General features: G+C 38.4%; 1 protein-coding gene across 12 annotated transcripts in view; it reads right to left on the reverse strand.

The window, feature by feature from the left end:
* Positions 1-16,198, reverse strand: part of LOC119140802 (spindlin-Z) — a 314,042-nt gene that overhangs the window by 46,326 nt on the left and 251,518 nt on the right. The gene's annotated exons all lie outside the window — the stretch shown is intronic.

Raw genomic sequence — 16,198 nt, forward strand, 5'->3', positions numbered from 1 at the left:
CTTGCATTTACATCTACTAACACTTTACCAATTCTTCCATGAACCACATCCACTAACTCCTAGGAATATTAGACCAAGGTAGAGGAATATTACTAGGAATAAAGAGCAATAGACACAAACAAAATTAAATACTAGTTTCTCATGTTTCTAGTTTAAGCAAGTATTTAGCATTTTATAGTTTTTGGAAACATCTGTGCTATGTTTGGAAGAACTATCTTTTTAGAAATTCAGCCAGAAAGCAATAAGAATATGTGAAATTAAACTTAAATATCTATTTAAAGGAACTTATCAGTTTTTCCATATTTCATCTCTTCCTGAAAACTACCTATTATATATACAGTAATGCTGAACAGCACCAGAGGAACAATATTCAAGGTTTAAAACACATTTGAAGAAACAATAGGAAGCAATTACCCTGCATAGCTATTTCACTAGAACACAAGAACAATTTTTTTTTAAACTGTAACCAAAATCAGGAATAAAACCTCTTAACACCAATGTAGTTTTAAGAAGCTGGTACTCCTTTATTGCAGCACTCGGACATGGGGGATGGCTTTGCCTACATGTCCACCTTAGCACCAAAATTCAAGAGTTTTTATACACTTCTTCAGTCAAGTCATTGTTACATAAGTTCTTTTACATAAAAATGCATACTATGCTCACTCTTAAATTTAACCTTTACATTGATTGGTTTCACCCATCACAGGATCTCATCAATATTCCAATCTTACTATAATCATTGGTCAAATCTACTTAGCTCTACTGATTGGAATCCTTGATATGCAAATCAAGATGGGAAGGGTAAGGGGATTTCCAAGCAGCATAACTGGTGTCCATTGTACATAACTAGTATCCATGACTGTCTCCTCTGTTTCTTAAAACAAAACACAGAAAAATCCAGTAACTACCTAGTGAGGTATCTATGGTTACCTGTTTCAAAATTAACAATCCTATTTCAAACATTTAACTCTATAGATAATAAAGCAGAACATATTGTTTCTATAGTTATCCAAAACACAGCACACCTTCTATTACTATACCCATTCTATCAAACTTATATTCTTATATTTCTATATTAAATCTCATTTGATTTCAAATCTTTGTAACATTACCCCCCTTTGAAAGTTTTGAAAATAATTTCAAGACTTTCATCTTTATTTTTAAAATCTATCTATTAATACATTTTCACTCATCATATGCTGGTGGGAGCCTTAGAATCACTATTTTTCATCTTGTCTGGTCACCGCCTAAATAATCATCCAATTAAAGGTAGTCTTGTTGACAATACCAAAGACATCAAAATTATTTCACTATAGTTTAAAATACACTTTCATATTCAGTCTCACAAGGACTATGTACACATGCAAAAGAAATTAACTTTTTTTCCTCCAGACGAGATGAGAGATTATGGTTTAGAGAGAATAATCTGTAATCTAACATTATACTTTTATACTAAACAAACAACAAAAAAAACCCCAACCACACACACATGAAAAACATCAGCACTTAATTAAAATACCCTTTCCAGTAAGCTGTTGACTTGTCATCCAGGAAGTTGCAAATATTTCATAATATCTGTATGTATTACACGTGGGTTTTTTCTCCAGATTTCCAATCCATAGCTACCAGAGTCTAATGCTCTCTGACTGTAATAAGAATTATTTACTTTAAAAAAGAAAAAGAGAGGGAGAAAATGTAAATATATATAGGGAAAAACAAGAAAAAATTTGAAAAACAGAGGATGTTATTTAAATCCTTACAAACAGTTAACAAAACAGGGCCTTGGGAGAAGGAACAGACACCATAAATATGTCAAGCTGGGGCATAACAAGATAAGCTCAAGAAGAACCAAATGGTTAATAAGTCCAAACAGAAAATTACTGGAACTATGTGTGAACTATCCTAATTAGCATAATAAAAGATCCACCCTCCAGCAAAAAAAGCCCCCTCCCCACAGAAGAAGCACGGTGTGTGTTTGTGTGTAAGAATGCCATACCTTTAAACGGAGACAAGACTTGTAAGAATGAAAACTAAGTGTGACTAAACCTAATATTGTAAACTCTCTGTGTGTATCAGCTCTTGTACACCGGGTGAAGAACACAGATTTGGGATAACATGACCAGGCTGTTTTATATGTTCCACACATGGTGGACGTGAAGTTTAATATTAAATTTACTTATTTGAAGACAGTTGATTTTACATGGGATTTCTGATTTAGCAGAGTGATCCAGCAATATACTGAAGTCACAATACCAGTGTAAGTTACATTTAGCAAAATATAGCAATTGCAATATGCAATTCAATAACAATAACAATGTGATTCCCATTAATTGTCCCTATAATATGCTCATCATCATGATGCTGGGCATCCCCAGTCACAGGGAAGGAATACATGGGTTGAAGCCAGCTCAAGCTGTTGCTCTTGATATGGAGAAATAGTGTGAAATGGGGACAATGGACATGGATTGTGATTGTATGTGTCTGCCTAAGGAGTGTGGGTATGGTGACTAGTCATGGGTGCGGTGACAACCACAGTTTTGAGGAGACGCCTGCCCCTCCTCCTCTAACAAAGGGGAGACACCTGCCCTTCTTTCTCTAACAAAGGGACTATTTAAAAGAGAATGAGAAAAAGATAAGAGACATTCAAATGCTATCTAGAGGGAGGGAGTGCTAAGTCTCCTTGCTGGAGAAGATTGGGTGGTCACAATCACCTGAAGAAGATCGGATGGTCACAAGGACATGAATCGCCTACAAACCTGCAAGACCACCACATTCCAGGAAACGGACTGATAAGCTAATTAACATACGAAGCGGGGTTTAGGTAACGAATATGTATAGGCGTTAATTGAATATTCATTTGTTTTATTGTATAAATGTGAGATGGTTCGTCACTTCGGGCATGCATGCTTGTGGAGGAGCGATCCCCCGTGCATCTGCGCGCAATAAACATACCTACTTTATAACTTTCGAGTTATAGAGTCTAATTCCGCACGTCACTCTCTTCAAAATTTTTTTGTTAGTTGTCTAGTTTTTATACTCTGTGTTAGACTCCAGATACTTCCCCCATGCTGCTCTCACTAACTCAGGAAGATATTCACACTCTTAAAGAACTCGGGGAGAACCATTTACACCACCAGTTGGTCCACTCAACTGGGATAGCTGTTTATCTAAAAGTCAGCTTTCTTTGCATCAGCTGTGGTCAGCCACACCCTGCATTATTCTATGAGCTTCATGCGCACATCCCCTTTCCCATCTCCACTGAGCCTTCTTCCATTGTAGGGGTTTGTCAGTCACAATGGCAAATGGAAATTTTAAAATGCTGTACAGACTGTTTAGTTTCCTTTTTTTTTTTAAAGTAGCTATATTTACAAATAAAAATGAATAATCCAGAGGTCCTCAAACTTTTTAACCAGGGGGCCGGCGCGGATGCAGTGGCAGGCAGTCATCTGCGGCTGCTTGGTTTCCCCCCCTAATCCCCGGTGGGGGGGGGGCGGGGGGGTCTGTAAATACCGGGGGCCGGATTGAGGACCCTGGGGGGCGGTATCCAGCCCGCGGGCCGTAATTGGAGGACCCCTGGAATAAACACACAAGTTTTCTCTTTCTACCAGTTAGTAAGCATTTTATTGGAATTATCTGTCCCAAATCACTACTACACTAACAAAGACGTACTCTTTAGAAAGAAAAAAGCTTCCTAATCCTTTTAAAATCACAATGCATTTGCTAACACTTAAAGCAACGTTTCACTCTGCTCTCTGAACCAAAGGACACAAGACTACTGAAGTGAAAAGCTGATTCAGCAATTCAAACATTTTCTATAAACTAAGCCAAGAAACTTCCACAAATTCAACAGTTAAGATTTTCACAGAACGGAAATTAAACTTAAAATTTTCATAAAATTAGTACTCTGAGTTCCTTACATGTCAGTTTCACACTGAAAGTTCTAAAGGCGTTCAGATAATCTCATTTTATTCCTCTTTATTTTAAGATCAATTGATATACTTTGAGAACATCTTGAACAAATGAGAAACTACTAAGTCACTTCAAAATATTTCAGTATGACTTCTGAAAGTCAGCCTTTTTAATAACAGTTTGGTGAACCAATTCTAAAACCACTACTTTGTTCTTACATATAGCAAATAAAACACAGGTAGCTTTTTTTGATCCAAACTGACACATCCAGAACACATTAAGCCTTTACAGACTACCAATATCTTTTAGAAAAGCATCACAGCCTATCAGTTTGGAACAGATTGCCCCCACACCTGACTGCACAAGTCACCAACAGCTCAGTTGCAGGTTTCATTTAAAGAACATTCTTCTGATTAGCCATCAACTACAACTACTCACCAGCCCAAGTGTTTTGCTTACAAAAAAACCAAAACACCCAAAACCCCTCAGTGTGTTTTCTTTCTTAGGTCAGAACACACATGTTTTTCACATTGTTTTTCATAAGAAAAACAATAAGCAAGTTAGATGAATACTTTGTATGATAGAACACCGTTCTAACTATTTTGGAGCATTTCACACAAGACAGGTTAAATGATAGATTAAAACCAGCAAGGCCTACAAATTGTCAGTCATCATACAAGTTTTAATGATAATAGTACAATCATGCTATCAGGGTAAGGAGGAAGACACAATATCAAGACAATAAAATAGAGCTTCTTTTTTTTCCCCAGCATAAAGGCAAAAGAGGGGAAAAACCAGCATGTACACTCAGAGCACAGATTATGCAGTTTTCCTCATGAACAACTTTAATCCCCTCTGTAAACCCTTAATTGTAAACCACATGAGACTATTCTTCCATGAACAAAGTAATTCTGAAAGGAAATATGTCAGTTGAAGAGATTTCTTAGTATGTAATATTTTTATTTCTATAACTCAATTCAGAATTGCTGATATACATTTCAGCTGTAGTATAATAATTTTGACACTAACAAGCTGGATGAGGCAGGTCTGATATTTAGATTCCCTAATTCTTATCACATGAATGGAATGGGTGACCCTATGCAAGTCTTCTGTACACCCCCCTCCCCCCAAGACAATCAATGTTAAAATATCTTCTAAATAACAGGGGGGAATATAAAAATATACACCTGCTTTTAGTTTGTGTTGGACATTTTCACTTTCCTGAGGTATGAAAATTCAGCAACTCAAATTCCAAATGTGCATGAAAGTATCCTACAGACTCATCTGGCATACCAATTACTAAGAACTTTTATTCCCCCTAACATTAGGATTTAGTAGGAGTAGTAACATCTGACATCTGGGAAGAGAGATTATAGTAAACTAGCTCTGCAAACACAAAAATTATTTACAACTGACAACCACAACGAGCAATATATTTAAATGACGGATTTATTAGTTGACAGACCCCAAATCAAGCACTACTTTCCCTCTCCTCTGATATCCTCTACAGCTTATCCTCTTATCCATAGATTTATTGTTATTTGCCTAGAAGTGTACAGAAATGAGCAGTACTGGTATACAAACTGTGCACAGGTATGTGTATATATATTTATATATAAAAATAAAACTGCAAATTACATTTACTCTAAGATGCTATATTGATGTAACTGTAGATTATTAAAAAGAAAGTTAAAATAATCCAAAATTTGTACAAACCATCTCTTGTTGAAAGGGTGTCTATACAACTGACTCTTGTTGACAGTGGGACTATAAATGCTGTACCATTACTGCTAAAAGGAAAGAAAAAAGTGCTACCTAAAGTTTATCTGCTTTTCTTTACGTTTAATATGAAAATATTTAGAGAAGCAATGCACTGTATACAGATATTTTCAGTATAGCCAGCATAATAAAATACATTCTACCACCACCAAAGTTAAAACATCTTAAAAAGCGAAGCAAGAAGAAAATCAGACCAGATTATATTCAGATAAATACAGGCCTTTATACTCAGCACATGCATATACTCAATGAATTCTAGGGATCAGAATATAATATTTCATAATGATCCTGAAACTGAATGAAAAAGTTCAAATATTTTTGTAAACTTTAATCTTTCAAACTTTGTTTCAACAATATCGAATGCAAGAGAAAGTATATTACATTTTATTTTTAATAAAAAATTTAGCATAAACAAATGGATAAATTTATAACATAAAACTATGAAAATCAATATAACTTAGGAGTTCTAAAACCCCCCAAAACACATACTGGAAGAACAATTATTAACAGTAATATTCAATTGAGCAATTATCCCAAGATTCCCCCTCCCCCGCTCCCCCCCTTTAGGTATGTCCTGGTTTCAGCTGGGATGGAGCTCACTTTCTTCTTAGTAGCTGGTGCAGTGCTGTGTTTTGGCTCTGATGTGAGAACAATGTTGATAGCACACTGATGGTTTTAGTTGTTGCTGGGTGATGTTTATACTAAGTCAAGGACTTTTCAGTTTCTCAGGCCTGGCCAGCCAGAGGGCTGGAGGGGCACAAGAAATTGGGAGGGGACACAGCCAGGACAGCTGACCCAAGCTAGCCAAAGAGGTATTCCATACCATATGGTGTCATGCTGGGTATATAAACTGGGGGAAGAAGGAGGAAGGGGGGGACATCTGGCATTTATGGTGTTTGTCTTCCCAAGTAACCGTTACGCCTGATGGAGCCCTGCTTTCCTGGGGATGGCTGAACACCTGCCTGCCCATGGGAAGTGCTGAATGAATTCCTTGCTTTGCTTTGCTTGCATGGCTTTTGCTTTACCTATTAAATTGTTCTTATCTCAACCCTTGAGTTTTACATTCCTTTCCGATTCTCCTCCCCATTCCTCTGGGTGAGGGGGAGTGAGCCAGTGGCTGCGTGGTGCTTGGTTGCCAGCTGGGGTTAAACCACAATAAGGTAATACTCAAAATGTTTTGGAACTAGGTAGGTAGCTTTACAAAGAACCTTCTGAATCAATAGTTTGAACAAGTTTTTTCTAAACCACCTTTTAGCACATGTCCTTAACTTAGCTCTGCTGAAGTTAGACATAGTACTTCCAGTGAAACATGAGGTTCATGATCGTGAAACATTAGTTTTATGAGAACACATGTAAATTGTAACCCTCAAAGACTGCATTTAAAGTTAATTTTTTAAAAAATGACAGAAATCCTGAAATTACCATTTCCTGTCTTTTGCAATACTTGTTCATCCCCTTGAATTAGCAAGATCTAGTTATTACTAAGACAAGCAATAGAGTTTGTTCCCTATTTCCACTGGATTTTCCTCATGATGTACATTGTTAAAGCACTCAGTCTTTCTCACTTCATTCAATGCAGCATTTAAGGGGTCTTATTTTTGCAATAGATATATTCTGAAATAATCACAGATGGAGTATATACTTAACTCAGCAGTAAAGGCAGCAGTAAGAACTTCATTAAAGTCAGTATTATAAAATAGTATTTTAATGAACTTGCTTAGTATTTTAAGTTTCAGGGGCTCAATGACCACACTCCTAACTTCAGAAGAGTATCACCTCACAAGACTAATTTTCACAACTCACATACTATATTGGAAAACTGTAATGAAAACACCAGTAGAGAGAGCATGAAAGCATAGGATTCTCACCCTCCCCAAATCACAAAGCACCTATTTCTGTTTCAAAAATCTTATTGTAGTTGAAGTACAAAAAACATTATTTCCACAGAAATATTATAGAATTTTTTTTAGCCTAGTCTGTAGCACCCTTATGCCTTCATAGATGGTTAAAGTGGGAGATACAAGGCATGAAAGTTAAGCGTGTTCTTGTCTGCATTACAGCACCCATCTGTCAATAGACTTAAACAAAAAAGCCCAGTAGGACATTTCCACCTTTCATGGAAAAAACCCCAAACGTAACAAAACCTCCAAACACAGAGTTATTACATTTGACACTGCAAACCTGGACAACTGCTCTAAATTACAGGAACACCACACTATACCCAATTCAAGGACCAAGAGTTTGGAGATATTTCAAAAGCTTTGTATTACTGGCAAAGAGATCAATTTGATGCTAATTCTAAGCACCCTACAACGAAGGGTAGAGTGTTTGCCTCAAACATTCACAGAAGTATACATTGCATTCTAAAAATAAATAAAATTCACATATGAAAACCACCATAAAATGTGAGATTTCCCAAATGTTTTCCAACTCAAAAACACTAGTGCCACATCACTGAAATTGACTGTCTAAGTTTAGCTGCCTAGAAATTAAGCACTGAAGGAGGTAAATTTTTCCCAGATATCAAGAACTACTTATTTGAAAGTTTAGGTATCTAGAATTGAAACTCTACTTTTTAGAAGCATACCAAGAAGGAACTTTTTCATGCACTTCTAAATCCTATGGCAATCAAATGATTACTTCAGACATTCTAGTAATCTAATCTACACTTGACATTTTGTTAGCCTTAAGAATACAGTAGAAATTCCATACCCAACATGAACATGGGATTTTGTCCTTAAAAAGTGGAAGCATTCATGCCTCCATAAGTGACATACAATATATGCAATTCTAAGGGAATCCTAAGAAAAGCACTGTATTTACAGGCATCAAAAATTTCACTCAGTGAGCCACTGGTGGAAACAAGAATGAACAATAAACTGTTGTATTTGGTTTAAGTGGCAAGGGTTTGGTAGCAGGGAGGGCTGCAGGGGTGGCTTTTGTGAGAAGATGCCAGAGGCTGCACCCATGTTGGACAGAACCAGTTTCAGCTGGCTCAAGGACAGATGCATCACTGGCCAAAGCTGAGCCAATCAGCAACATTGGTAACACTTCTGTGCAGAGGACCATGGTCACAGCCTCCTACAGGGCACATCTACTTGCTCCAGTGTGGGGTCCTCCATGGGCTGCAGGGTGCAATTTGCTCTACCATGGACCTCCATGGGCTGCAGGGGGACAACCTGCATCACCACAGTCTTCTCCATAGGCTGCAAGGGAATCTCTGCTCTGGTGCCTGGAGCACCTCCTCCCCCTCCTTCTTCACTGACCTTGGTGTCTGCAGAGTGTTACTCTCATATATTCTCACTCGTCTCTTCTAGCTGCTGTTGCGCAGCAGTTTTTACTCCTTAAATACGTTGTCACAAAGGTGTTACCAATATTGCTGATTGGCTCAGCTTTGGCCAGTGATGGGTCCATCTATGAGCCAGCTGGAACTAGCTCTGTCCAACATGGGTGCAGCTTCTGGCATCTTCTCACAGAAGCCACCCCTGCAGCCCCCCCCCTCCCACTACCAAACCCTTGCCACATAAATGCAATATAGATAGTAATTTCTGAGCGATCTCCCTGTCCTTATCTTAGCCCATGAGCATTTCGTCATATTTTTCTCCCTCTGTCCTGTTGAGAAAGGGGAGTGATAAAGTGGCTTGGTGTGCACCTGGCAACCAGCCAAGGTCAACCCACCAGAACTATCCAAGATAAATTGACTTGAGAGGACTCAACTGGCAGGGCAGCTGTTAGTCTGGTAGAGCCCAATAGCTATCTGAACATCTGTACACTGATAGCACAGATGTACCTCAAATACATTTTGGTTTATCTTTTTTTAAAATCTAGATTAAAGGTGGTACAGATAGCCTTTTTATAGCTGTCAAAACTAGACAGCGTGTACAGTAGTACAGCCTGTGTGGACTTCATTATTATTTTTTTTCCCTCTCAGTACTTTGCCACCAATCTTCATATCATCTTTTATCTACCTAAATGTGTAGACAGGCACTTTTACATAATACCATTGTCTTCATCTGCTGTTCAAGTATTCCCTTAGAAAGAATATAGGCCTTTCTTCCTTTGTAGAACCTTCTGCATGCGTAAACACAGTACTTTCATCCTATTCAAACACAATTTAACCTTTTAAGTATGTCTGAACACACCATAAGAGAACTGGCATTTATCTTCAGGTTTATGACAATCCAGGTTGTACCAGTTTAGATTTTCAACTTAATCTTCAGTGGGGCAGGAAAAAGCTTTAAGAACAAGATGTGTAAAGATTCTTAGTAAGAAAATGCAGAAATTGAAATCTGATCCACCAGAGATGTGGAAGTGTTCTCTTAATTTTCCTAAGTATAAAGTTAGGTAGGAATCTCAACCTGTGAAAAATTCTATTTATTAACTCACTGATCTCTCTTCTTTTAAATATAAAATAATAATAATAAAAAAACATTTCAACTTTATAAAAAATGCATTTAAGGTACAATTCAAAAACCAATCCCCAGAAATATAAAATTCAACCTCTTTGCATACAAATATTGCTTGATAAATAATAAAATAAAACCCCAAGCAAACAAAGAAAACCCCTACCATCCACAGCTTCTAAATTAATTCTAAATACTTCTTTTTTCTTCAAGAGTTTTATTCAACAGAAGCTTCCAGGAATTTTTTATATTGTTCTAAAGTATGTAACTAAATCATTAACATTTTTTTTCTTTCAATAGGATCCTTGGTGCTTTGCATGCACAATACATTACTATTTAATAAGAGTTAAATATTAAAGGCAGTCTTGCACACATTACATTCACTCTAGTCACATACCACTTTGAACTAATTATCTCCAAATTTAGAGCTCTGCTCTTCTGAAAGTCCATAACATTTAAAATATCTGGATTTTAACTGCTTTAGAGGTGAGATAAGCCTTAATGAGTGCACAACAGTGTCCATTAATACTGCATATATAGGTTACATTCTAAATCCGTAAGGGTACTTAGCCTTCTGCAAGTGTTCATTCCACGGCTCACAATACATCCAAGCACTCTCATTGAGGGTTTCAGGTTAAGTTGTCCTTGCCACTGACATTATCTATTTTGCCCGGCTCTGCCCACATCGATTACACACCAGTTTTCCTTTCAGATTGGCCAGGTCTCTCGACCTGCCAAAACCATTTGTCTTTAAACCATAGTTGTTAAAGCTATTTGTCTTTAAACCATAGTTGTTAAAGCTATCTGCCACTCCAGAATACTGAGTTCAAACAAAGCAAGAAGTCTTTCACTTTGCACCATTCCAACCCACTAGTGACTGATCTTACTATTTAAACTGTTCAGAGAAGATTCCCAAACCATCAAGAGAAAGAATCATTCCTTCTGCACAGCAGGGAACTGTGCAAACCTTCAGAAATATTACGCTTCAGTAAAATCTGTGAACGTTTAAACTTCCATAAAATATTCTAGAAGAGCTCCACAATAATCTTTCAAGTTGCAGTCTTATTTATGTATTAGAGAGATAAGTCACTAAAGTTAAGACAACACAAAATAACTTTTATACTTTTGTATTAGATACAACCAACAAATTAAAACACTTCTCTGAGCTTTAGGAACTTGCACAGCCACACCTGGATATAGCCGTATACACTAAAGCTGAGGGGCCTTCGCAATAGCACTGGAAATGCAGATGTACAAAAAAATCCAAACTAATTCCTTCCCCTCCCCAAGCAAACAATCTAATCAGAGGCCAGCTAATTTTTTCATTTGTGGAACTGCAAGAAAAATAAGACAAAGTACAGAAAGGGGATGACTAACATTACTTTCATCAGAAGAAATGTGTGCTTTTATAATGTTTTATCTATTTTTCATCCTTTGCTTTTCATATGAAATGCAGGAAGAATTTATTAGGAATGTAACCATTGACGGATATAACATTCAGACCAGTATTGTGTAGGAATTAGATTGTCTCTGTCCAGAGCTTTTCAAAGTTCTTGATCTCCCCTTGATGAATAGATAGAGGTGCCTGCAAAAAGGATGGATCATCTTGGCTGGTCCAGTTCAATAGTTTGCAAATTATGGCTTCTCCCATTGTGCTGAGCTTTGAATAAACTGGAGATACTTTTGGAACATCTGATCAGTCTTCTTCATTCTATTTAATTGTATGCTGCTCTGGATGTCCCTGCAATTCTTTAGATAAAGAAAAAAAGATCAAGAAAGTCCTATAACCTGCTATTGAAGGAACCATACCAGTTGTTACGGACTTTAAACACTAAACCTGAAGACATGCAGGGTAATTATAAGATAAATGACAGTGATAACACCACCACATGTTCACTAAACCAGACAAGCTATCAGTACGTCAACTGATGGTTACAATTAGATATAGGCATAGGATTCTGATGAAAGAAAAAAACCCTGGATATCAACACATAAAGGCAAAAAATAAAAGCACTGATACAAAACTAAAGTAATGAAAACAGTACAGAAAAATGAAAATATTGAGGTAATAGGAATGGGAATGGGGAATTACACATACATACCATATTCAGAGTGATGAGAGAGAGAAAAAAAAGGTCATTATAATTATAGGTTTCAAATTTAGTCTCATACTAAATAAAATTAGCTCTCCGAAATTCCCTCCAGGTTTCATGGGGAAAAGCGCTACTTGCTTGCAATTAAAAAAAAACAAACACCACCACCACAACAACAAAAAACCCCACAAAACCAAAAAAAGAAGAAAGTTAGGTTCTCCAAGATAATGTATCCCAAAAAAATTCAAAGTTTTGGTCTGGTTTGGAGGGCTGATCAACACTCATGCCAGTTATTAAACATTGGTCTAAATTAAAATAATTGAAATGTAATAGCTTCTTATTTCATCTGCCTCCCACATTAGCAACATTACAACCAGATTCAATATTATTTGGCTAATGGACTGAATAACATTTTACCATATACTTGCCCTATGAAGAATTTCTTGTTTCCCTTATTAGTCAAAAAGCACATACTGAAATTGAAAACAAGAATACAAAAAATTGAATCTGAAGTTTGGTATTAAAAACACACACATTGTCTGTTCCACTAAAAAGGAATCAGGCTATAGGAAAAACAGGAGAATTGGCTATTGCCAACTGAGCTTGCAACAACTTAATTTAAAGAGTAAAATGTACTTTTATCAACATATACTTTAAATTAAAACTCCAATTTCTAGTCATTTCCCTTCCAACAGTTGGGAAGAACTAGTGAAATATTTAGCTATATGCAAACCTTTAACAGTCATTCATTGCAGAATTATTTACGCCTTAGGTACAAGGACACTAAAGACATATGCACAGAGCATTTTTAAAGAATTCTTTCAGAGCTCTACTCCCTCATGCAGCATGGATGCATATTTATTCTGAAATGACTTGTCTATACCAACAGAACAAGGCTTAGGAAGGCAGGAATTCAACAGCTGAGTTTCAGTATTCCACCCTCTATGGAACCACTGTAAACAACAATAACAGTTTAGCCAACTAGCTTTAAAAAAAGCGGCAAAGTTTATCACTTATTTGGAAATATTAAGATGTGACTTCATTTCTATTCATCCCATTGCTACAATTCCTCGACATAACGTGACAGGACTCTATAAAGCACAATGAGTTTTTTAAAGCATCCGCATACTTACAGGTAATAAAAATCTGCTTGCTGAGTAAACCTTGTATATGTTACAACTTGCTGACTATTCATTTAATAAATAGAGTCCTCCATATTTTAAAAAAAATCTTAAACAATAACACCTTCGTCATCAACTTAAAGAAAAGATCTGGTATTTATTCAAAACCAAGAAATCTTTACCCATATAGCTCCACCCAAATACAAATCTTAATTCCAAAATAGAAAGGTACTCTTAACTCACACCTAATTGTTCACTCCAAGTTACCTTGCATTTAACAGCAGGAAAAGAACATGCACAGACACCAGGGTAACAAGCTGTCACAGGTTAGCACAATTGCACATTTTTGCATCATGGCAAATATGAAGCAGCTTAGTTTCTCATTAACAACAGGTAACCATCCTCCTCTTCCCCTGAACCCAACAACATGTGCACAAAAATAACTACTAACCAGGATATGATAGCAGTAGCTTATTATTATATAACCTATGTGTTTACTACCATTCTGTGGTAATGTATAATGTATTGGGTCTGACTGGAATGGAGTTAACTTTCCCCATTGCTGCCCTCATAGTACTATATTTTGCATTTGTAACTAGAAAGGTGTTGATACCACAACAATATTTTGGCTACTGCTGAGCAGTGCTCCATCGAGGCTGTCTCTCCGAGCTCCTACTCCCCCAAAGGCCAGAAGGCTGGGGGTGGGCAAGAGGTTCAGAGGGGACATAGCCAGAAAAGCTGACCCAAACTGACCAAAGAGATATTCCATATCATATGACATCATGCTCAGCAATAAAAGCTAAGTGGAGGAATTGAGGCATTCGTTATTAAGGCATTTTTCTTCTGAAGCAACCGCTATGCACACTGAGGCTCTACTTTTCCGGAAGTGGCTGGATATCACCTGCTGATGGGAAGTAGAGTATAAATCTTTTTTTTTTTGCTTCCATGCACGGCCTTTGCTTTTCTTTATCAAACTGACCTTATCTTGACCCACAAGTTTTTCATCTTATTTTCTGCCCCTGTCCCACTGAGGAGGGAGAGTGATAGAGTAGCTTGGTGGGCACCTGGTGGTCAGCCAAGGTCAACCCACCTCAGTTCTTTTTGGTGCCCAACGTGGGGTGTGAGACAATGGAAATTTTGAATTGAGTGTGCTATAGTTATAGTAGTTATTAAGTGGCAAGCTTCTGTGCATGTCATGGAGTTGCTATCTGCACCGCTTATCTCTTTGTTTTGATGAGCTTGGGAACATGTTAATACAAACAATGGCTATGCACTTTGCCCTGGCATTGATGCCTTACTGTGCTGGGGGAGCTTATCCTGTGAAGAAGATGAGGGAATACACCTGTCTCTTCCCATACAGGACTGATGTGGGTGGTTTTATTGCGCAGGCTCCTGAGGTCCTTGTTCACCCTTACGTGAGCTGTTTAATACTACTAATTAACATTGTCAGCCTATTGTTGGGTTTGTGGAATCTGGTGTTGTCCTGGCATAAGAGAAGACAATTTTTGGGTGAGGTGATACAGAAATGTGCCCCGAGGCAGTCGATCCCTGGGTGGCAGGGTGTGTGGAAGGATTTGGGCAGGTGCCTAGAGTGGTTATCACCTCCCATAGCCTGGGACTTTACACCTGAACAGGCAAGTAACCCTGGCAAACGGACGTGCCACCTGATAGAAGGGTGCCTTGCCCTATGAAAGCCAGCAGCTTTTAGCACTGTACTGGGGCTTGGCCTGGCCCTATCGAGCCACAGTTCAGTACTCTCAGAAGACTGTGGTTAAGACAGGGAGGGACCCAAACCGCCTCTGAGAATGCCATGATTGAGACTGGGATCCAAACTGCATCTAAGAGCACGACAGTTGAGATCGGGATCCAAACTACATCTAAGAACATGATAGTCGAGACAGGGACCCAAATTGCACCTGAGGACACCATGGTTGAGATAGGAACACAAACAAAAACTACGGTTATTGCCCCGGTAGTGAAAAGGAAACTGTGGGCAAGGAGGTCAACGGGTCCATACCACATCATTTTACTAATTGGGAGGTGGAGGAGAAAGGGTTTGATGGGGAAGCCAGTCCTTCAGCAAAGAAACAGGAGGAAGAAGTGAGAGAAATCACACAGGAGGGGAAACTACCCAGTCCTGACCTTGAAAAACTTTGAGACATGCAGAAAGACTGCAGCTGCCAGCCAGATGAGTGGATTGCTAGGAACTGGGGAACTGGCAAAGGAATTGGAAAAGAGGTAGGAATTTGCAGTCTCAGGGGGAGGCTCCTCTCCAGCATGAGGGCAAGATATCCATTCAAGGAAGATCATGCGAACTACCAAGGAAAGTGGACTACCGCCAATGAAGGCATCCAGCACCTGAGAAAATTAGTGGTGCTGGAAGTCATCTACAGTGATCTAGGCGATGACAAGGTCTCCAAATACCCAGACAACATCCTGTGTATACAGGCCATGTGGAGGAAGGTGGTCCAAAATGCACCAGCAACATATTCTAACAGCTTGGCAACAATGTGTTGCCCAGATACAGATACAGCAACTGTGGAGAGATCGTCTTCCTGGCCCCAAAACTTTGAAGAAAATCTCTGTTCCTCCTTGTCCCCATGGGCCAGCACCTTGGCTGTCAGGGGCACCCCATGGTGTTAGTCCCCTTCTGCACCGGTCAGAGGGAAAGGAAGCCCCAGGCTGGTTCTTCCTCTGTGACCAGGGGGAGGTCATGAGAAAGCGGGATGGTGAACCCACCTTTAAGCTGCAAACCCATGTATGCGAACTGAGAGGGAAGACAGCTGTTAAGAAGGGGCCACCCAAGGAGGCTGTCAACTTAGTTGCTGTAGAGACACAAGAAGGCAATCAACGCTCTCCCAAACACAGAACAACTGAAATCACCTCCCTTGAT

This window comes from Falco rusticolus, chromosome W (assembly GCF_015220075.1).
Source record: "Falco rusticolus isolate bFalRus1 chromosome W, bFalRus1.pri, whole genome shotgun sequence".
Classification (NCBI taxonomy): Eukaryota; Metazoa; Chordata; class Aves; order Falconiformes; family Falconidae; genus Falco; species Falco rusticolus.